Source organism: Schistocerca nitens, chromosome 4 (genome assembly GCF_023898315.1).
Source record: "Schistocerca nitens isolate TAMUIC-IGC-003100 chromosome 4, iqSchNite1.1, whole genome shotgun sequence".
Lineage (NCBI taxonomy): Eukaryota > Metazoa > Arthropoda > Insecta > Orthoptera > Acrididae > Schistocerca > Schistocerca nitens.
The window spans coordinates 850145533-850166464 of NC_064617.1; the positions used below are offsets into that span (position 1 = coordinate 850145533).

General features: G+C 44.3%; 1 pseudogene; it reads left to right on the top strand.

The window, feature by feature from the left end:
* Positions 1-8886: 8886 nt before the first annotated feature.
* LOC126254184 (5S ribosomal RNA) lies at positions 8887-9004 on the top strand (annotated as a pseudogene).
* Positions 9005-20932: the final 11928 nt, after the last annotated feature.

Here is a 20932-nt window from a genome sequence, read left to right on the forward strand (position 1 = left end):
TATCTCAGTTATATGGTGAGTAGCAACTATCCTCTTCACAATATTGTTACATTCTATTCTGGAATTTTCATTGTATATTAAATTGAGCAATTTTATTGACTACTCTTCTCAAAAAAACACATGCTAATATATATTTCATTGTTACACTGGACAAAACATTTTGTCACTGAAAGGATTGAGGACTTTGTTTTATTCGGTTATTGACCTCTCCCCCTTTGCCTGTGCTATTCTGCTTCCTATGTCATCCTTGCCACGCCATTCATGCGTTATTTTGCTTCCAAAATATCACAAATCCTTCACTTTGTCTGCTGCACGGGCTTCAGTTCCGAAGTGAAGTTTATGGCTAACCTCATTTCTGTTTCAGCTCATTACATTTGCCTTTCCTTAGTTTACTCTCAGTCCATAGTCTGTGATCGCTAGACTGTCATTCCACACATCATTTAAGCAATTTTACCTCTAACTTTAATACTGTGAATGGTGGGGGGTATCTTTTTCCATTGATAGACATTTTCTGCAGTTCTTCAGCTTTTTCTCTGAGGATGACAGCGTAATCAGTGAATTTTTCCATTGATATAATTTTATCCCTAATTTTAACCCATCTTTAGAACCTTTCTTTAATTTTCTTCTTTGCTTGTTCGAAGTAGTGGTTAAGCAATAGCTAAGAAAAGCTGCATCTTTACCTTCAGTCCTTTTAAATCAAAGCATAAGCTCACTATATGGTCAGTGACGAAGGCGAGTATAAACTGAGCGCTGAATTTAATTAAACAATAGGAGAGAATGTCATAACACAGCAAAAAGGTAGAAATAATAAGGGAAAATAGTGAGACGAAAGTGAGATCTGGAAAAAATAAACGGAAATTGGGTAAGTGGGCGTAAGCCCCGCAATTTTCAATATTTTTTTAATGTTGTGGTCGGTGGGGATCAGATTTTCCCATGATTTCAATTTGAAGACGTAGACTGTCTGATTATTAATTACAGAGAAACTGACAATTTAACAAAAACAAAAGTGTACCCCACAATCTACATCTACATGGTTACTCTGCAATTCACACATAAGTGCCTCGCAGAGGGCTCATCGAACCATTTTCATACCACTTCTCTACCATTGCACTCTCGAATGGCGCGTGGGAGAAAGGAACACATAAATCTTTCCGTTCGAGCTCTGATTTCTCTTATTTTATTATGATGATCATTTTTCCCTACGTAGGTAGGTGTAAACAAAATACACTCCTGGAAATTGAAATAAGAACACCGTGAATTCATTGTCCCAGGAAGGGGAAACTTTATTGACACATTCCTGGGGTCAGATACATCACATGATCACACTGACAGAACCACAGGCACATAGACACAGGCAACAGAGCATGCACAATGTCGGCACTAGTACAGTGTATATCCACCTGTCGCAGAAATGCAGGCTGCTATTCTCCCATGGAGACGATCGTAGAGATGCTGGATGTAGTCCTGTGGAACGGCTTGCCATGCCATTTCCACCTGGCGCCTCAGTTGGACCAGCGTTCGTGCTGGACGTGCAGACCGCGTGAGACGACGCTTCATCCAGTCCCAAACATGCTCAATGGGGGACAGATCCGGAGATCTTGCTGGCCAGGGTAGTTGACTTACACCTTCTAGAGCACGTTGGGTGGCACGGGATACATGAGGACGTGCATTGTCCTGTTGGAACAGCAAGTTCCCTTGCCGGTCTAGGAATGGTAGAACGATGGGTTCGATGACGGTTTGGATGTACCGTGCACTATTCAGTGTCCCCTCGACGATCACCAGTGGTGTACGGCCAGTGTAGGAGATCGCTCCCCACACCATGATGCCGGGTGTTGGCCCTGTGTGCCTCGGTCGTATGCAGTCCTGATTGTGGCGCTCACCTGCACGGCGCCAAACACGCATACGACCATCATTGGCACCAAGGCAGAAGCGACTCTCATCGCTGAAGACGACACGTCTCCATTCGTCCCTCCATTCACGCCTGTCGCGACACCACTGGAGGCGGGCTGCACGATGTTGGGGCGTGAGCGGAAGACGGCCTAACGGTGTGCGGGACCGTAGCCCAGCTTCATGGAGACGGTTGCGAATGGTCCTCGCCGATACTCCAGGAGCAACAGTGTCCCTAATTTGCTGGGAAGTGGCGGTGCGGTCCCCTACGGCACTGCGTAGGATCCTACGGTCTTGGCGTGCATCCGTGCGTCGCTGCGGTCCGGTCCCAGGTCGACGGGCACGTGCACCTTCCGCCGACCACTGGCGACAACATCGATGTACTGTGGAGACCTCACGCCCCACGTGTTGAGCAATTCGGCGGTACGTCCACCCGGCCTCCCGCATGCCCACTATACGCCCTCGCTCAAAGTCCGTCAACTGCACATACGGTTCACGTCCACGCTGTCGCGGCATGCTACCAGTGTTAAAGACTGCGATGGAGCTCCGTATGCCACGGCAAACTGGCTGACACTGACGGCGGCGGTGCACAAATGCTGCGCAGCTAGCGCCATTCGACAGCCAACACCGCGGTTCCTGGTGTGTCCGCTGTGCCGTGCGTGCGATCATTGCTTGTACAGCCCTCTCGCAGTGTCCGGAGCTAGTATGGTGGGTCTGACACACCGGTGTCAATGTGTTCTTTTTTCCGTTTCCAGGAGTGTATTTTCGCATCCGGAAGGGAAAGTTGGTGATTGAAATTTCGTAAATATATCTCGCAGCAAAGAAAACCGCCTTTGTTTCAGTGACTGCCGCCCCAACTCGCGTATCACATCAGTGACACTCTCACTCCTATTGAGCCATAACACGAAACGAGCTGCCTTTCTTTGGACTTTTTCGATGTCCTCCGTCAATCCTACCTGGTAAGGATCCCACACCGAGCATCAATATTCCAGCAGAGGATGCACAAGTGTAATGTAGGCTGTCTCTTTAGTGGGTTTGTCGCATCTTCTAATTGTTCTGTAAACAAAGCGCAGTCTTTGTTTCGCCTTCCCCATAATATTATCTGTTGTTGTTGTTGTGGTCTTCAGTTCTGAAACTGGTTTGATGCAGCTCTCCATGCTACTCTATCCTGTGTAAGTTTCTTCATCTCCCAGTACCTACTGCTACCTACATCCTTCTGAATCTGCTTAGTGTATTCATCTCTTGGTCTCCCTCTACGATTTTTACCCTCCACGCTGCCCTCCAATGCTAAATTTGTGATCCCTTGATGGCTCAAAACATGTCCTACCAACCGATCCCTTCTTCTACTCAAGTTGTGCCACAAACCTTTCTCCCCAATCCTATTCAACACCTCCTCATTAGTTATGTGATCTACCCATCTAATCTTCAGCATTCTTCTGTAGCACCACATTTCGAAAGCTTCTATTCTCTTCTTGTCCAAACTAGTTATCGTCCATGTTTCACTTCCATACATGGCTACACTCCATACAAATACTTTCAGAAACGACTTCCTGACACTTAAGTCTATACTCGACGTTAACAAATTTCTCTTCTTCAGAAACGATTTCCTTGCCATTGCCAGTCTACATTTTATATCCTCTCTACTTCGACCATCATCAGTTATTTTACTCCCAAAATAGCAAAACTCCTTTACTACTTTAAGTGTCTCATTTCCTAATCTAATCCCCTCAGCATCATCCGATTTAATTTGACTGCATTCCATTATCCTCGTTTTGCTTTTGTTGATGTTCATCTTATATCCTCCTTTCAAGACACTGTCCATTCCGTTCAACTGCTCTTCCAAGTCCTTTGCTGTCTCTGACAGAATTACAATGTCATCGGCGAACCTCAAAGTTTTCACTTCTTCTCCATGATTTTTAATACCTACTCCGAGTATTTGTTTTGCTTCCTTTACTGCTTGCTCAATATACAGATTGAATAACATCGGGGAGAGGCTACAACCCTGTCTCACTCCTTTCCCAACCACTGCTTCCCTTTCATGGCCCCTCGACTCTTATAACTGCCATCTGGTTTCTGTACAAATTGTAAATAGTCTTTCGCTCCCTGCATTTTACCCCTACCACCTTCAGAATTTGAAAGAGAGTGTTCCAGTTAACATTGTCAAAAGCTTTCTCTAAGTCTACAAATGCTAGAAACGTAGGTTTGCCTTTTCTTAATCTTTCTTCTAAGATAAGTCGTAAGGTTAGTATTGCCTCACGTGTTCCAACATTTCTATGGAATCCAAACTGATCTTCCCCGAGGTCCGCTTCTACCAGTTTTTCCATTCGTCTGTAAAGAATTCGCGTTATTATTTTGCAGCTGTGACTTATTAAACTGATAGTTCGGTAATTTTCACATCTGTCAACACCTGCTTTCTTTGGGATTGGAATTATTATATTCTTCTTGAAGTCTGAGGGTATTTCGCCTGTCTCATACATCTTGCTCACCAGATGGTAGAGTTTTGTCATGACTGGCTCTCCCAAGGCTGTCAGTAGTTCTAATGGAATGTTGTCTACTCCTGGGGCTTTGTTTCGACTCAGGTCTTTCAGTGCTCTGTCAAACTCTTCACGCAGTATCTTATCTCCCATTTCGTCTTCATCTACATCCTCTTCCATTTCCATAATAGTGTCCTCAAGCACATCGCCCTTGTATAAACCCTCTATATACTCCTTCCACCTTTCTGCCTTCCCTTCTTTGCTTAGAACTGGGTTTCCATCTGAGTTCTTGATATTCATACAAGTGGTTCTCTTCTCTCCAAAGGTCTCTTTAATTTTCCTGTAGGCAGTATCTATATTAGCCCTAGTGGTCTATTCCTAGGTATTTAGTCGAATTGACAACCCTTAGATTTGGGCGATTTATCGTATAGGCTAAATTTATCGGATTTCTTTTAGTACCCATGTGGATGACCTCGCACTTTTCTTTGTTTAATGCCAATTGCCACTTTTCGCACCATACGGAAATTCTCTCTAGATCATTTTGTAATTGGAATTGATCGTCTGATGATTTTACTAGACAGTAAATTCCATCGTCATCTGCAAATAATCTAAGGGGGCTGCTCAGATTATCACCTAGATCATTTATGTAAATCGGGAACAGCAGAGGGCCTATGGCACTACCTTGCGGAACGCCAGATATCACTTCTGTTGTACTCGATGATTTACCGTCTATCACTACAAACTGTGACCTCTCTGAGAGGAAATCACGAATCCAGTCACACAACTGAGAGGATACTCCACATGCACGCAATTTGATTAATAGTTGCTTGTGAGGAACGGTATCAAAAGCCTTCTGGAAATCTAGGAATATGGAATCGTTCTGAGATACCTTAGCGACAGCACTCATTACTTCATGGGAATAAAGAGGTAACTGCGTTCCACAAGAACGATATTCTCTGAATCCGTGTTGCTTATGTATCAATAAGTCATTCTCTTCAAGGTGATTCATAATGTTCAAGTACAGTATATGCTCCAAAATCCTACTGCAAATTGTGGTCAGTGATATTGGTCCGTAATAATATGGGATAAAGCCCCACACTGCGGATCTTTGCCGCATTTGTGATAAACATTGAAAAAAATGGATGACTGCTTAATAAAAACCCTTGAAATAACCCTTTGTAACATCGTTAAAATTGTAGTTCAGTTACTCTACACAATATTGAACTGAAAATTCTCGTGAATTTGAACATAATGCTTAAAAATATTTGTACAAAAAATTATACTTTCTTCTCCACAAAAGGAGTTCTAGTAGGGTAACCTGAATGAAAACAATTACTGAGGCGAAGTTGTCTCAGGCTCTTCTTCTTCCTGGTCTTCTTCGGATACTTTTCCAATTAGTATGTCCATTTCTATATCTTAGGTACTGTCATGATGTGAGAAGTTTGAGTCTGTCTCTGAAGAATAATCAATGGGCTTTTTCATTTATTTTCTTCCTTTTTTGGCAATGATGTAACGAAATTAGCTTACATCGTTTGTTTCTTTTCTTTTTTGTCACGTTTTTCCTACTCACAAGGGAACCTTCCCATCACACCCCCCTCAGATTTAGTTATAAGTTGGCACAGTGGATAGGCCTTGAAAAACTGGACACAGATCAATCGAGAAAACAGGAAGAAGTTGTGTGGAACTATGAAAAAAATTAATAAAATATACAAACTGAGTAGTCTACGCGCCACATATGCAACAACAAGGAGATTGTAGTATTAGGAGCGCCGTGGTCCCGTGGTTAGCGTGAGTAGCTGCGGAACGAGAGGTCCTTGGTTTAAGCCTTGCCTCGACTGAAAATTTTACTTTCTTTATTTTCGCAAAGTTATGATCTGTCCGTTCGTTCATTGACGTCTCTGTTCACTGTAAGAAGTTTAGTGTCTGTGTTTTGCGATCGCACCGTAAAACCGTGCGATTAGTAGATGAAAGGACGTGCCTCTCCAATGGGAACCGAAAACATTTGATCGCAAGGTCATAGTTCAACCGATTCCTCCACAGGAAACCATCTGATATATTCTATACGACACTGGTGACGGCATGTGCGTGACATGACAGGAATATGTTGTCGACCCACCTAACTTGTACACTTAGCGAATGGGTAAAAAGGTTCTTCTACCTTGCCCGATTTAGGTTTTCTTGTGGATGTGATAATCACTCCGAAAAAAGTTATGAAAACATAAGAGTTTGTCACATAAACTGAAAATAAAAATTTAAACTTTTCACTCGAGGGAAGACTTGAACCTAGGACCTCTCGTTTGGTAGCTGCTCTCGCTAACCACGGGACCACGGCGCTCCGTGACACCCGTTGTCCTTGATGTTGCCTATCTTCGCATGGACTACTCAGTTTGTATATTTTAGTAATTTTTTTCATATTTCCACACAACTTCTTCCGGTTTTCTCGATTGATCTGTGTTCAGTTTTTCAAGGCCTATCCACTGTGCCAACTTATAACTAAACCTGAGAGGGGTGTGATGGGGAGGCTCCCTTGTCAGTAGCAAGCTTTCCTTTTCCCATGCATTCTTGGATCTGAGCAATATGAGACTTAACTGCTGTGGTCATCAGTCCCCTAGAACTTAGAACTACTTAAACCTAACTAACCTAAGGACAACACACACATCCATGCCCGAGGCAGGATTCGAACCTGCGACCGTAGCGGTCGCGCGGTTCCAGACTGTCGCGCCTAGAACCGCTCGGCCACTCCGGCCGGCCCCTATGCATTCTTCTTCCATTCGTTCTTAATTGGGTGTCGGCGTTAGAAGTATATAATTCAATGTTATGCCAGAAAGTTTCCCCTAAATCTTTATTTTAGACAGCGGAATTATATCGTCAGGTGAGGTAATCTCACACAGTGTGTGCTGAATGTCATCTTTTGTGGGGTTCTCATCGAAGAACTCTCTTGACATTGTTGGAGTAGCGGGGATTTATCCCGAAGCACCTGCAAGGTTTCGCCATTTTTGACAAATGCGCAATTGTTGATTTTGGAAGCCAACTGGAACAACTATTTCCACGCGAAAGTGAAGCTCGAATCCAGTAATGTCAGCAGGTAATTGATTGATTTTTCTTTTGAATCCTGCACTTATTCAGTGTTAAAGTAAAATATCACAAACGTTACATGTAAGTAGTAAAAAAACAGACTTATCTCATTTTATCACCTCTTGACCGACAAGACTGACTTTCATGGAACAATAAGTTACAATAACACAAATCTGCCACCTGGTGTCGACCCCTGAATCGATACCAATCACTTAAAAATCTCGTTTTGGGTTTTTACCCCACTTGCGGTTTTACCTCCACTTACGTAAAATTGTAGGCAATAATTGTGACAAGAATATCCGATAATGAAACTATATTGATTAAAAGTCCTGGATTCACATTCTGGAGCGGGAGAGCTGCGCGTAATATATATTCAGCTCTAATGACGAAAGAGAAAGATAAGCAATAAATATACTGTGAAATGTTCCATTATCTGAGCTACTTTACTATAAATGAACAGATGAAAGCAAATGAATGCCTGACGTATGAATGTGATGAGCGCAGGATGAGATGGATTTAATTGAAATAATGTTTTCAAAATACTGATGTATAGTACCTTTACTGAACTTATAGTTTTAAAAAAAAAGCTAAATCTACCGATAACTGTCGAAAATCTTTTTATAAAATATAGTTTATTGTCTGTAACACTATTCTTGACGCACTGTTTTGCTAAACGTTCGTATATGCTTCACTATTATGACTTCCTGTGCATATTTTAGCACGGAAGTGCCGTGTTAGCCGTTAAAGTGGGAAATCCATGCTCCCGATTTTCTATGGGAGCGCAGACTGCACGTCTTAACGTAATTAACCACGGGCATCTCAATTTATGGCGCCCCCGTATCAGATTCGTGATTTATCTCAGACTATAATAAATTTTTAACAGCTCTTACCTCACGTATCACGACAATGTACCGGTTAATAAAGCAGACGAAACTGCTCTCAGGAGCAATCGATAAACTCCAAGCTTATACCAAGAATTTACGACCGATAGAATGCGATATATTGGCTATCGCGTTGTAAGGTAATTTAAGTTCATCGGCTTCTGAGTAACGCCTACTCTAGACAGAGAGAGAGAGCAAAATGTCGCGACAACATAAAGCTTTTGATAACCTCAACGACGGCCTTACTATATATGTACACATGTACAAGGTGAAGATAAAGCGCTCTCCTGACTACAGAAGTTTATTTCTAAGGGAAAATGTCAGGTACGGCTGTGCCGTTTGTTCCAAATAGTGGTTCAGCTTATAGAGTTTTTCGTCGATATAATTCAACCTGTGCTTTTTTTGTTGCTCGTAGAACTACTAGACGATACCCAATTTCTGTCTGTATCTTTGCCAACATCCCTTCCGTCACCGCCTATCCAGTATCCAGTATTAGTGTCGTAGGATTTTACACATCAGGAACTGATGAACTGAATATTTTATTATTAAAGTAATACCATAGAAAAGTCGCCAACGGCCGTGCCGCAGTGGTAACACCGGTTCCCGTCATATCACCGAAGTTAAGCGCTGTCGGGCTGGGCTAGCACTTAGATGGGTGACCATCCGGTCTGCCGAGCGCTGTTGGCAAGAGGGGTGCACTCAGCCCTTGTGAGACAAACTGAGGAGCTACTTGATTGAGAAGTAGCGGCTCCGGTCTCGGAAACTGGCATACTGCCGGGAGAGCGGTCGGTACCTTTGGGCCTTCATGGGCTGTTCGGGAGGAGTTTGGTTTAGTTTAGTTTTATAGAAAAGTCAGGAGGGGCTATGTCTGGTGAATGTGGCGGCCATAATCTTGAACCAACTCTACCAATCCCTCCGTGTGTCGGTGTACCATCCTGTTGAAACACTACACATTGTTAATATACACTCCTGGAAATTGAAATAAGAACACCGTGAATTCATTGTCCCAGGAAGGGGAAACTTTATTGACACGTTACTGGGGTCAGATACATCACATGATCACACTGACAGAACCACAGGCACATAGACACAGGCAACAGAGCATGCACAATGTCGGCACTAGTACAGTGTATATCCACCTTTCGCAGCAATGCAGGCTGCTATTTTCCCATGGAGACGATCGTAGAGATGCTGGATGTAGTCCTGTGGAACGGCTTGCCATGCCATTTCCACCTGGCGCCTCAGTTGGACCAGCGTTCGTGCTGGACATGCAGACCGCGTGAGACGACGCTTCATCCAGTCCCAAACATGCTCAATGGGGGACAGATCCGGAGATCTTGCTGGCCAGGGTAGTTGACTTACACCTTCTAGAGCACGTTGGGTGGCACGGGATACATGCGGACGTGCATTGTCCTGTTGGAACAGCAAGTTCCCTTGCCGGTCTAGGAATGGTAGAACGATGGGTTCGATGACGGTTTGGATGTACCGTGCACTATTCAGTGTCCCCTCGACGATCACCAGTGGTGTACGGCCAGTGTAGGAGATCGCTCCCCACACCATGATGCCAGGTGTTGGCCCCGTGTGCCTCGGTCGTATGCAGTCCTGATTGTGGCGCTCACCTGCACGGCGCCAAACACGCATACGACCATCATTGGCACCAAGGCAGAAGCGACTCTCATCGCTGAAGACGACACGTCTCCATTCGTCCCTCCATTCACGCCTGTCGCGACACCACTGGAGGCGGGCTGCACGATGTTGGGGCGTGAGCGGAAGACGGCCTAACGGTGTGCGGGACCGTAGCCCAGCTTCATGGAGACGGTTGCGAATGGTCCTCGCCGATACCCCAGGAGCAACAGTGTCCCTAATTTGCTGGGAAGTGGCGGTGCGGTCCCCTACGGCACTGCGTAGGATCCTACGGTCTTGGCGTGCATCCGTGCGTCGCTGCGGTCCGGTCCCAGGTCGACGGGCACGTGCACCTTCCGCCGACCACTGGCGACAACATCGATGTACTGCGGAGACCTCACGCCCCACATGTTGAGCAATTCGGCGGTACGTCCACCCGGCCTCCCGCATGCCCACTATACGCCCTCGCTCAAAGTCCGTCAACTGCACATACGGTTCACGTCCACGCTGTCGCGGCATGCTACCAGTGTTAAAGACTGCGATGGAGCTCCGTATGCCACGGCAAACTGGCTGACACTGACGGCGGCGGTGCACAAATGCTGCGCAGCTAGCGCCATTCGACGGCCAACACCGCGGTTCCTGGTGTGTCCGCTGTGCCGTGCGTGTGATCATTGCTTGTACAGCCCTCTCGCAGTGTCCGGAGCAAGTATGGTGGGTCTGACACACCGGTGTCAGTGTGTTCTTTTTTCCATTTCCAGGAGTGTATATGTAACTGAGGTAAACGTTCAGTTCCAACATGTCGATCTACAGCGTCTCCGTAATGGGCAGCTCACTGAAAAAGAACATTCCAATAACTGTGTTGTCCACTAAGCCGCACCACACATTTATTTTCGGGATGTTCCTTATCTGTTGTACCACGATATGTGGCTTCTCCAAACCCCTGACCCGGACATTATGCCGTCTTTCAAAAAAATGGCTCTGAGCGCTATGGGACTTAACTTCTAAGGTCATCAGTCCCCTAGAACTTAGAACTACTTAAACCCAACTAACCTAATGACATCACACACATCCATGCCCGAGGCAGGATTCGAACCTGCGACCGTAGCGGTCTCGCGGTTGCAGACTGTAGCGCCTTTAACCACTTGGCCACCCCGGCCGGCATGCCGTCTTTCCTTTACCGGTGATGTGAAAAGTAGCTTCATGGTACGTGGGGGAGTTGGAAAATAAGTTTCCCCTGTCGACTGTGGTCAGAGTTGTGCGTGAAAGGAAAAAAAAAAAAAAAAGAAAATGAGACATTAAAGACATAATTTCCAAGTACATTGAGACTTTTGTCATACCACTTTATAAGCTTCAAAACGCGTTCCAGGAAAAAATCTGGGCGTTGCATACGGAAGAAGCGTTGACCGGCTTGTTTGACAGCATTGCTGAGAAAAAGGGCCTTCCGCCGAGAGTCTTCTTCAAAGCAGCAAACAGATGGATGTCACTTGGTGCGAGATGCGGACTGTAAGGCGGATGGTGTAGGCGGTCCCAAACAAGAGCTGCAATATGGTTTTGCGTTGCCCTCGCCGTGTGTCGTCTCGCATTGCGTAACACGTATGCTTCGCCGGCGATGGGCGAGGCATGACAGAATCTCTGACCAGAGAGTAGTTTATTGTTAGTTGTTGCTTGTCGCGTGTCTGCGCTAGTCTGCGCGAGTCTGCAGTAGTAGTCAGTCTGCAGTAGTAGTCAGTCGGATACAGTAGTAGTCAGTCGATTTTAGTAGCGAGTGGACGGTAGTAGTCTGCGGGTGTCGGCATGCGTCGGCTGTGTGCTCTGCTCGCGACTCTGGTCAGGACTCTGGAGGATGAGTATTGTTGTAGAAGGTAAAGAAGCAGCATTGCGCATATTTAATAATGTATGTTAATTGTAATCTAATTTGTTAAAAGAAATGCCCAATAATAATTTTATAATATAAAGAAAAACATTCATTTCAATTGAAAGAATATTTCCTATGCATTCCTTCCAAGAATCAAAAAAAATATACGCCAGCATTGCACGAAGCTGTGTCGATAAATATCTAAATAAGGGCAGATATAGTTGCAGTTTTATTGAGGTAAGAATTTTTGCTTGTTTTATTCAGAATACAGGGCCGAAGGTCAGCGCTGCTGCCCTTAAAAAATTTACCAGATATTATTATTTCTGTTGAGAGGTTACATTTGGTTCATGGTTCAATATTTAATTAATATTATTGTGGGTTTATGGTCAATTTTCATTCATAAATTTTTGTGTGGGGAGTTTACGCTTGGCTCCATTTCCATTTTTATTTAACAATATTTTGTGCTGGGAGGTTACAATTGTCATCCAGTAGCAGAACGCCAGATCTGAGAAGGCCAGGCCGATTTTTCCGAATCACCTCCTTCAATTTCGACAGAGTGGCACAGTACCGCGCAGCATTGATGGCTGCATCCTCCAGAAAGTCCAGCAGCAAAACTCCTTTGGCGTCACAGAAAACGGTGAGTAGCACTTTACCTGCAGACGGAGTGCTTTTGAGCTTGTTTCGGACAGGTGATGACAGATGTTTCCACTCCATGGATGCGGCCTTCGATTCAGGCGTGTAATTGTGGGCCCATGTTCAATTGGCGAGGCACTCATAGTGCTGACCGCTTCCTGTATCGAAGAATGTCGAGGATGATCTTGTGAGCTCTCGCATGTCCGATTCCAAGTTCTGCCGCTACTCCATCGGTGGTGATACGCCGGTTCGCTTTCATCACCTTCCTGACATTTACCTTTGTGGTGACGGTGCGCGTCCGTCCAGGTCTCGGTGTGTCCTGCACTTGCTGACGTCCATCACTGAATTGTTGGCACCATCTCCGCACCATTTGCTTCGACAACACACCTGACCCATACACCTCAACAAGGCGGTTATGAATTTCTGTGCCTGATACTCCACGTGCCCATTCATAGTGGACAACAGCTGTCACTTCTGCCTTTGACCACGACTCCAAAACGCACCTTCTCTACATAGCTTCGGGAAAGACTGAGCGCTGGCCTCCACTTTGCGCAAGCGCTGCGACAGCGCCATCTGCTTGAACGCGCACGACCTCTACCCAATGGCGTATCGGTGTGTTGCAAGTGCGCGTTCACCTGCCATGTCGTCTTCCGCCCATATCACACAAACCTGCCCACAGTCGACAGGGGACACTTATTTTTCCATCTCCCCCTCGTAAAAACAACAAACTATTAAGATGGTCTGCTTCGATTCGTTCTAGCATGTTCCTAGCAAACTGAGCACGTCTGGGCCCAACATCTGGCTACAAATCTTTCAGGAGTTGTCCTTCGTATGCATTGAAGTTCAACCGTTTGTGTAAAATCTTCACCAGGAACTACAAGTACATCGACATTCCGCAAGCCACAGTACGACGAGTGGCGGAGGGTATCCTGTCATTTCCTTCCTGTTCCACTCGCAAATTGAGTTAGGGAAAGGTGACTGTCTATATACCTCCATATGAGCCCTAACTTCTCGTATGTTATCTTCTTGGTCCCTACTTACAACATATAGGGTGACAGTTATTGAACTATAGGAAATAAAATCGTCATAACTTCAGGACAGTTTGCGTTGGGACGTTCAAACTGCGCGGTTGGCCACGGGGCACGATGTGAATTAGTATGGTATGGTTTAGCGACGAAGCAAACTTTCATTTGGATGGGCTCGTCAATATGCAAAATTGGCGTATTTGGGGTATTGAGAACCCGCATTTCGCGATCGAGAAGTCTCTACACCCTCAACGGGTGATTGTGTGGTGTGCAATGTCCAGTCGCGGAATTATCGTCACAATATTGCTTGATGGCACGGTATGTGAAGGTTTTGGTCGACGATTTCATCCCAATTATCCAAAGTGACCCTGATTTCTCCAAGATATGATTCATGCAAGACGGAGCAGGACCCCACCGAAGCAAGAGAGTGTTTGACGTCCTGGAGTAGCACTCCGGGGATCGCATTCTGTCTCTGGGGTGCCCAGAGGCCACTAGCAGGGGGGGCTCAATTGGCCACCGTGTTCTCCGGATCTGAGCACATACGCATCCTTTTATTGGGGATATATTAAAGACAAGATGTACATAAATAACCCCAAAGCCATTGTTGAGCTGAAAACAGCCATTCAGGAGGTCATCGACAGCATCGATGTTTCGACACTTCAGAGGGTCATGAAGAATTTCGCTATTCGTCTGCGTCACATCATCACCAATAATAGCAGGCGTATCGAACGTATCATAACCTAAATCCGAATATCTTCTGTGACGTTTACATGTTGAATAAAATGTGTGCACGCCGTAGTTTGTAACTAATTTATGTTTTTTTCCCTGTAGTTCAATAATTGTCGCCGTACTTTGGCAGCAGTAGAATCGTGTGGCAGTCAGCTTGAAATGCCGGTTTTCTAAATTTTTCCAATAGTGTTTCGCCAAAAGAACGTCTCCTTCCCTTCAGGGACTCCCATTTAATTCCCCGAAGTATCTCCGTAACATTTACGTGTTGTTCGAACCTACCGGTAACATATAGCAGCCCGCCTCTGAATTGCTTCGATGTCTTCCTTCAGTCCGACCTGTTGTGGATCCCAAACACTCGAGTAGCAGTCAATAATAGGTCGCACCAGCGTCCTATATTCTTTCCTAAAATTCTCCCAAAAAACTGGAGTCGACCACTGCAATCCTTAGATGCTCGTTCCATTTCATATCGCTTTGCAACGCTATGCGCAGATATTTAAACGACTTGACTGTGTCATGCAGGACACTGGTAATACTGCAACCGAACATTACAGGCTTATTCTTCCTACTCTTCCGTATTAACTTACACTTTTTCACATTTAGAGCTAGCTGCCATTCACCATACCGGCTAGAAATTTTGTCTAAGTAGTCTTGTTTCTTCCTACAGACAACTTCGACACCTTACTATACACCACAGCATCATCAGCAAACAACCACAGATTGCTGCCCACCCTGTATATCAAATCATTTACGTATGCAGAGAACAACAGCGGTCCTATCACACTTCCCTAGGGCACTCCTGACGATATCCTTGTCTCTGATTAAAATTCGCCATCGAGGACAACATACGGGATTCTATTACTTAACAAGTCTTCGAACCACTCACATATCTGTGAACTTATTCCATATGCTAGTACCTTCTTGAGCAGCCTGCAATGGAGCACTGTGTCAAATGCTTTCCGGAAATCTAGACATATGGAATCTGACTGTTGCCCTACATACACAGTTCGCAATATATCATCTGAGAAAAGGGCAAGTTGAGCTTCATACGCACGATGATTCCTAAAACCATGCTGATTCGTGGACATAAGCTTCTCAGTGCTCTGAGGTACGCTAATCTGGAAACACGACTCGTCGACCTGTGCTGAGAGAGCTGACACGCTATATACATGGTGTCAATTGTGTCGTCACACACTCCCGGTCTATCGCTTGTCGCCTTATCACAAATATGTCAGTCTCTTTCCATACCATCCTTTGACGCATCTCACATCTGCCAGAACTCGACCACAGGCCTTTGAGAATTGTCGCAGTGCTATCATAGGCGACTGTGTTTCATGATACAATATAACACTTGGCGCTTTCTCCTGCACAGTAGCCAATGTGACAGAGGCACTCTTGAATTACGATGCCTGTCACAAGAGAGCTATAGACAAAAGAAATCAGATGCTGTCAGAGCACGTGTAAAAGTGTGTCCATGAAGACCTCGTAAGTTAAGCGACCACTTCCAAGGAAACATGGCATGTGGAAGCGTATCCATAAAAAAAAAAAACCTCTGCGGGTGAAGCTACCATTTCCAGCAAACCGCTCTCCTTCCACTAGCATCGTAGTTCCTTAGAAATAATTTTTTCATAATTAGGGGAAGAGTTCATGCAAACCCTGTATTTCACTCATTTGATAACACTCCAGGTGTGCACAAAGGTACAGTTGCTGAAAATCGCGTTACGAATAACATAAAACTTTGAGTACTGATTCGCCGAAGAAGCTTAGTCATCCTCCTTGATTTTTACAAAACTAAAAGACTTATCGAGACAAAATAAAGCAGAACAGTTTTCATCTTACGTATATACAACCAGAATACATTTCATCTAAATCCTTATTCGAGAAATTAATTTAAGCAATCTACTAACGTCACACTTGTGTACACCGTACACAGTAAAGATGCGCTCCAGTGTGATAACGCTTGGAATCCGTTGAACTACGATTTACTCTCTAGATACTGCGACCGTAAATTTCTGATACAGCTCATAGTTTAGCAATGTCGGTAACCTGGCTCTAATCTCCTGTTTGTTCTAACATTTTAAATTTTGCTCAGTCAAGTGAAGTTTCTAGAGTTCATATTTTAAATCTCCCTTCCTGTCCAGTAATGTGCATTCAAACATTGCATTAAAAACATGTGCATTGTTGCTTTTGCAGTGTTTTGTTAGCCTGCAACGGTTATTCCCGTAAAGCAATGTTCACATCACAATCGCAAAGACAGTCGACCGTTTACTGTTACCAAAACTCCTCCTTGCTTGTGCTACACAGATACTACAGTTTTTGGAAATTTAGTGCTAACCTTTGGAAATGCACTCAATTTCTCGACGTCAACCGTGGGAGATGGCGCAGTGGTTTGCACACTGGACTCGCGTTGGCAGGACGACGGTTCAAACCTGCGTCCGGCCATCCTGATTTAGGTATTCCGTGACTTCCCTAAATCGCTTCAGGCATATACCTGGATGGTTCCTTTGAAATCCCTAATCCGATGGGACCGATGACCTCGCTGTTTGGTCCCCTTCCCCAAATCAACCAGCAAACCAATCTCGACGCCTTTATAACACTTGTTTGATACGACCTGTTGATTGGTCATTATAAGTGTCATAGCCTGTCATAGCTCACCCGCTGTGGATGTAATACTTTAGTTATTTAAGAATCATCGTTGTATGATTCCATGGCTGTACTTATTCTCTATTTTAACAATCGATTTCGGTCAGTTTTAAAATTCGTCCTGGTGATAATAAAGATAATGTGATTTTAGAACCAGAATAAGATATTTTACAGAGTGAAGTCAAATGGATCCTAGCAAATATTGCTAAAAACCAGCGTAGTGGACATCGTGGAATTCCAGCCGAGTCGTTAAAAGTCACTGGAGCGAAGCTGTGAAAGAGCTGTATTAAATTCGTCTGTAAATACGGAGAACATAACAGTTGTCAAAAACTGGGAAAATTCAGTGTTCATCCTGATTTCAAGGAACGGAGTATTTAACGTGTTCGAATCACCGAACAATCGCACTTATCTCACCTGCTACTAAAGCCATGCTTAGAATATTACAAAAAAGACTTCGCCTGTATAAAGGGTGAGAGCTACCACAAGAATAAGCTGGACTTCGTAACGAATGAGTGACCAGAGATCAAACTGGCAGAAGACAATGAATTTCAGGCAAAGACAAGAGAATTCCAGGAAGATGTGTATCTCTGCTTTGCTGATAGGCTAAACACTTTGACTGTGTGGAGCACGATAAATTATGGTAGGTACTCAAAAACATGGGAGTACCAGTTCACCTCATCTACCCCATACACAGTTATACTCTGATAAAGCAGCCACGATGAGAACCCTATATTGAGCATCTGCATGATTCAAGATTCACAAAGGAGTACGGCAAGGTTGCATATCGTCACCTTATTTATTTAACCTGTATGCAGAGCAGATTATGATAAATTAGATATACGAAAAAGAACACGGAATTAAATTGTCGGGATAAATATAAACAAACTTAAATATGCATATGATGTCGTACTGATGGCAGAAAGTATCCTCTTACATAAGGTGAAAGAATAAACTGCAAAAGCTGGTCTGAAGCCGATCGTCAAGAAAACGAAAATTACGACAGTTTCATTGCATACAGGAGATGAAACTGAAAATTACGACAGTTTCATTGCATATAGGAGATGAAACAGTGGATATAGTTTCTGTGCCCAGTTATCGCGACTCACAGATTTCTGCTGATGTGACTGCAGCCACGAAATCAAGAGACGCTTATTACTTGGTTGAAACGTAATGTCGAACGTTAACAATATTTGAAGGGTTAGAGACATAACTTTAACAACAAAGAGCCATATGCCAAGGGCTATGATGTTTCCAGTTGTGATGCACGGATCTGAGAACTGTGCCATAAGAAAGAGTGAACGGTGTAGAATAAATTCCTTTGAATATTGGTGTTGGAGGAATCTCTTTTAGAGTTCATGGATCGCAAGGGCAACAAAAATTTCGGTATAGGCATGCATATTCAAATACAGAGATACGTAAACAGGCATAATATGAAGCTGCGGTCGGCAACCCCTATATAAGACAAGTCTCTGGCGCAGATGTTAGATCGTTTACTACTGCTACAATGACAGCTTATCAAGATTTAAGTGAGTTTGAACGTGGAGTTATAGTCGGCGCTCGGTTGACCGGCCACAGCATCTCCGAAGTAGCGTTGCAATAGGGAATTTTCTAGTACGACCGTTCCATGAGTGTACCGTAAATATCAGGTAAAACATCAAATATCCGAGATCGCTGCGGCCGGGAAAAGATCCTGCAAGAACGGGACCAACGACGACTGAAGAGAATCGTTCAACATGACAGAAGTGCAACCCTTCCGCAAATTGTTGCAGAATTCAGCTGGGCGATCACCAAGTGTCAGCGTCCAAACCATTCAACGAAACATCATCGATATGGGCTTTCGGAGCCGAAGGCCGCCTCATGTACCCTTGATAACCGCACGACACAAAACCTTGCGCCTTGCCTGGCCCGTCAACACCGACATTGGACTGTTGATGACTGGAAACATGTTGTCTGGTCGGACGAGTCTCGTTTCAAATTGTATCGAGCGGATAGACGTGTACGGGTATGGAGACAACCTCATGAATCCATGGACCCTGCATGTCAGCAGGGGACTGTTCAAGCTGGTGGAGGCTCTGTAATGGTGCGAGGCGTGTGCAGTTGGAGTGATATGGGACCCCTGATACGTCTAGATACGTCTGACAGGTGACACGTACGTAAGCGTCCTGTCTGATCACCTGCATCCATTCGTGTGCATTGTGCATTCCGACGGACCATCAGGGTAATGCGACACCCCCACACGTCCAGAATTGCTACAGGGTGGCTCTAGGAACAGTCTTCTGAGTTTGAGCGTCTGCGCTGGCCACCAAATTCCCCCGACATGAACATTATTGAGCATATCTCAGATTTCTTGCAACGTGCCGTTCATAAGAGCTCTCCATCTCCTCGTACTCTTACGGATTTATAAACAGTCCTGTAGGATTCATGGCGTCAGTTCCCTCCAGCACTACTTCAGACATTAGTCGAGTCCATACCATGTCGTGTTGCGGTACTTCTGCTCGCAGGGGCCGTACAAGATATTAGGCAGGTGTACCAGTTTCCTTGGCTCTTCAGTATACCGCACATAAATGTTAGTTACACCACAAAAACACAGTATACAGTAGTACATCTGTTTGCAGAAGCTGGACATATTCTAAGCATTGAAAACCCACTACGCCGTTTAATGTATATTTTCAGTGTTTAGAATATGTCCAGATACTGTAAACAGATGTGATGCTGTGTACTTTGGTTTTGTTATGTAACTAGTATATGTGAGTGGTATATGTATGGACATGGCCATTTGCACAAGGTACTTGATAAACATAAAGCACCTTCCTATGGCAAACCCCTTATAATGAGTTGGTTTTTTTACACATGACAACTTGGCGAGTTGTCTAACGTAAAACATAACAAAGAGCTTTTTTCAGAATTAAAGATGACAGAAAAGTCTGTCGAAACTAGTTGTTTTTCAGAACGAAATATTTATGCAATCTCGGCTTTTGAATGTTTTTAGCAAATAAAACGGATCGCTCTTTTGGTCTTCTCAAAATTACAAAATATTATATTTTTGCCGTCACCAGCGGACCAATACCCAGCCGAGGATTGCAAGACGGATAAGCACACAAAATGGCTGAAACTTTTATGATATATTTCTAAGCTCCCGATCTCGAACAACGCTGAAAATGTCTTTGATATCTTTATCCGTTTCCAAGATACATGGGTTCATGGGTGCCCTACTTCTACACGTTAAATTCATATAAGACAAAATCTAAATAATAAATAACCACAGAAAATAACTCAATTTTTAACGGTATGTTGTTTAAGCATTTATCAAGAAGAGCCATCTCACCGATTCCAGAAATCTTCATACGCTATGGTGGAACACCCTAAAAATTTGTTTTGTGGGTACCAAAACTGAGTCGCGGATTCCGAGTCGACTACACATGTAAAATGGCTGTAATTTTTATTATGTATCCCTACGATCCCAATTTGAAAGAACCTTGAATTTTTGCTTTATATCTTTATCCGTTTCCGAGATAAAGATGTTCAAATTTACCCTACTTGTACAGATAAAATAAGCATGTAAATTCTGATGTGGGGAGCGTTATCGTCTACGAACATCGTTTTGTAATACTGGAGTACATGCAAAAATTTTTAAGTCGGTCTGAGGTGTAAAATTAGTTTTCCGTTATTGCACTTTCACATACACTATGTGATCAAAAGTATCCGGACACCCCCAAAAATATATGTTTCCCGTGGTAGGTGTATTGTGCTGCCACCTACTGCCAGGTACTCCATATCAGCGACTTCAGTAGTTATTAGACATCTTGAGAGAGCAGAATGGGGCGCTCCGCGGAACTCACGGACGTGCTCAGGTGACTGGTGTCACTTGCGTCATACGTATGTACGCGAGAGTTCCACACCCCTATACATCCCTATGTCCACTGTTGATGATGTGACAGTAAAGTGGAAACCTGAAGGAACACGTACAGCACAAAAGCGTACAGGCCGACCTCGTCTGTTGACTGACAGAGACCGCCGACAGTTGCAGAGGGTCGCAATGTGTAATAGGAAGACATCTATCCAGACCATCACACAGGAATTCCAAACTGCATCAGGATCCACTGCAAGTGC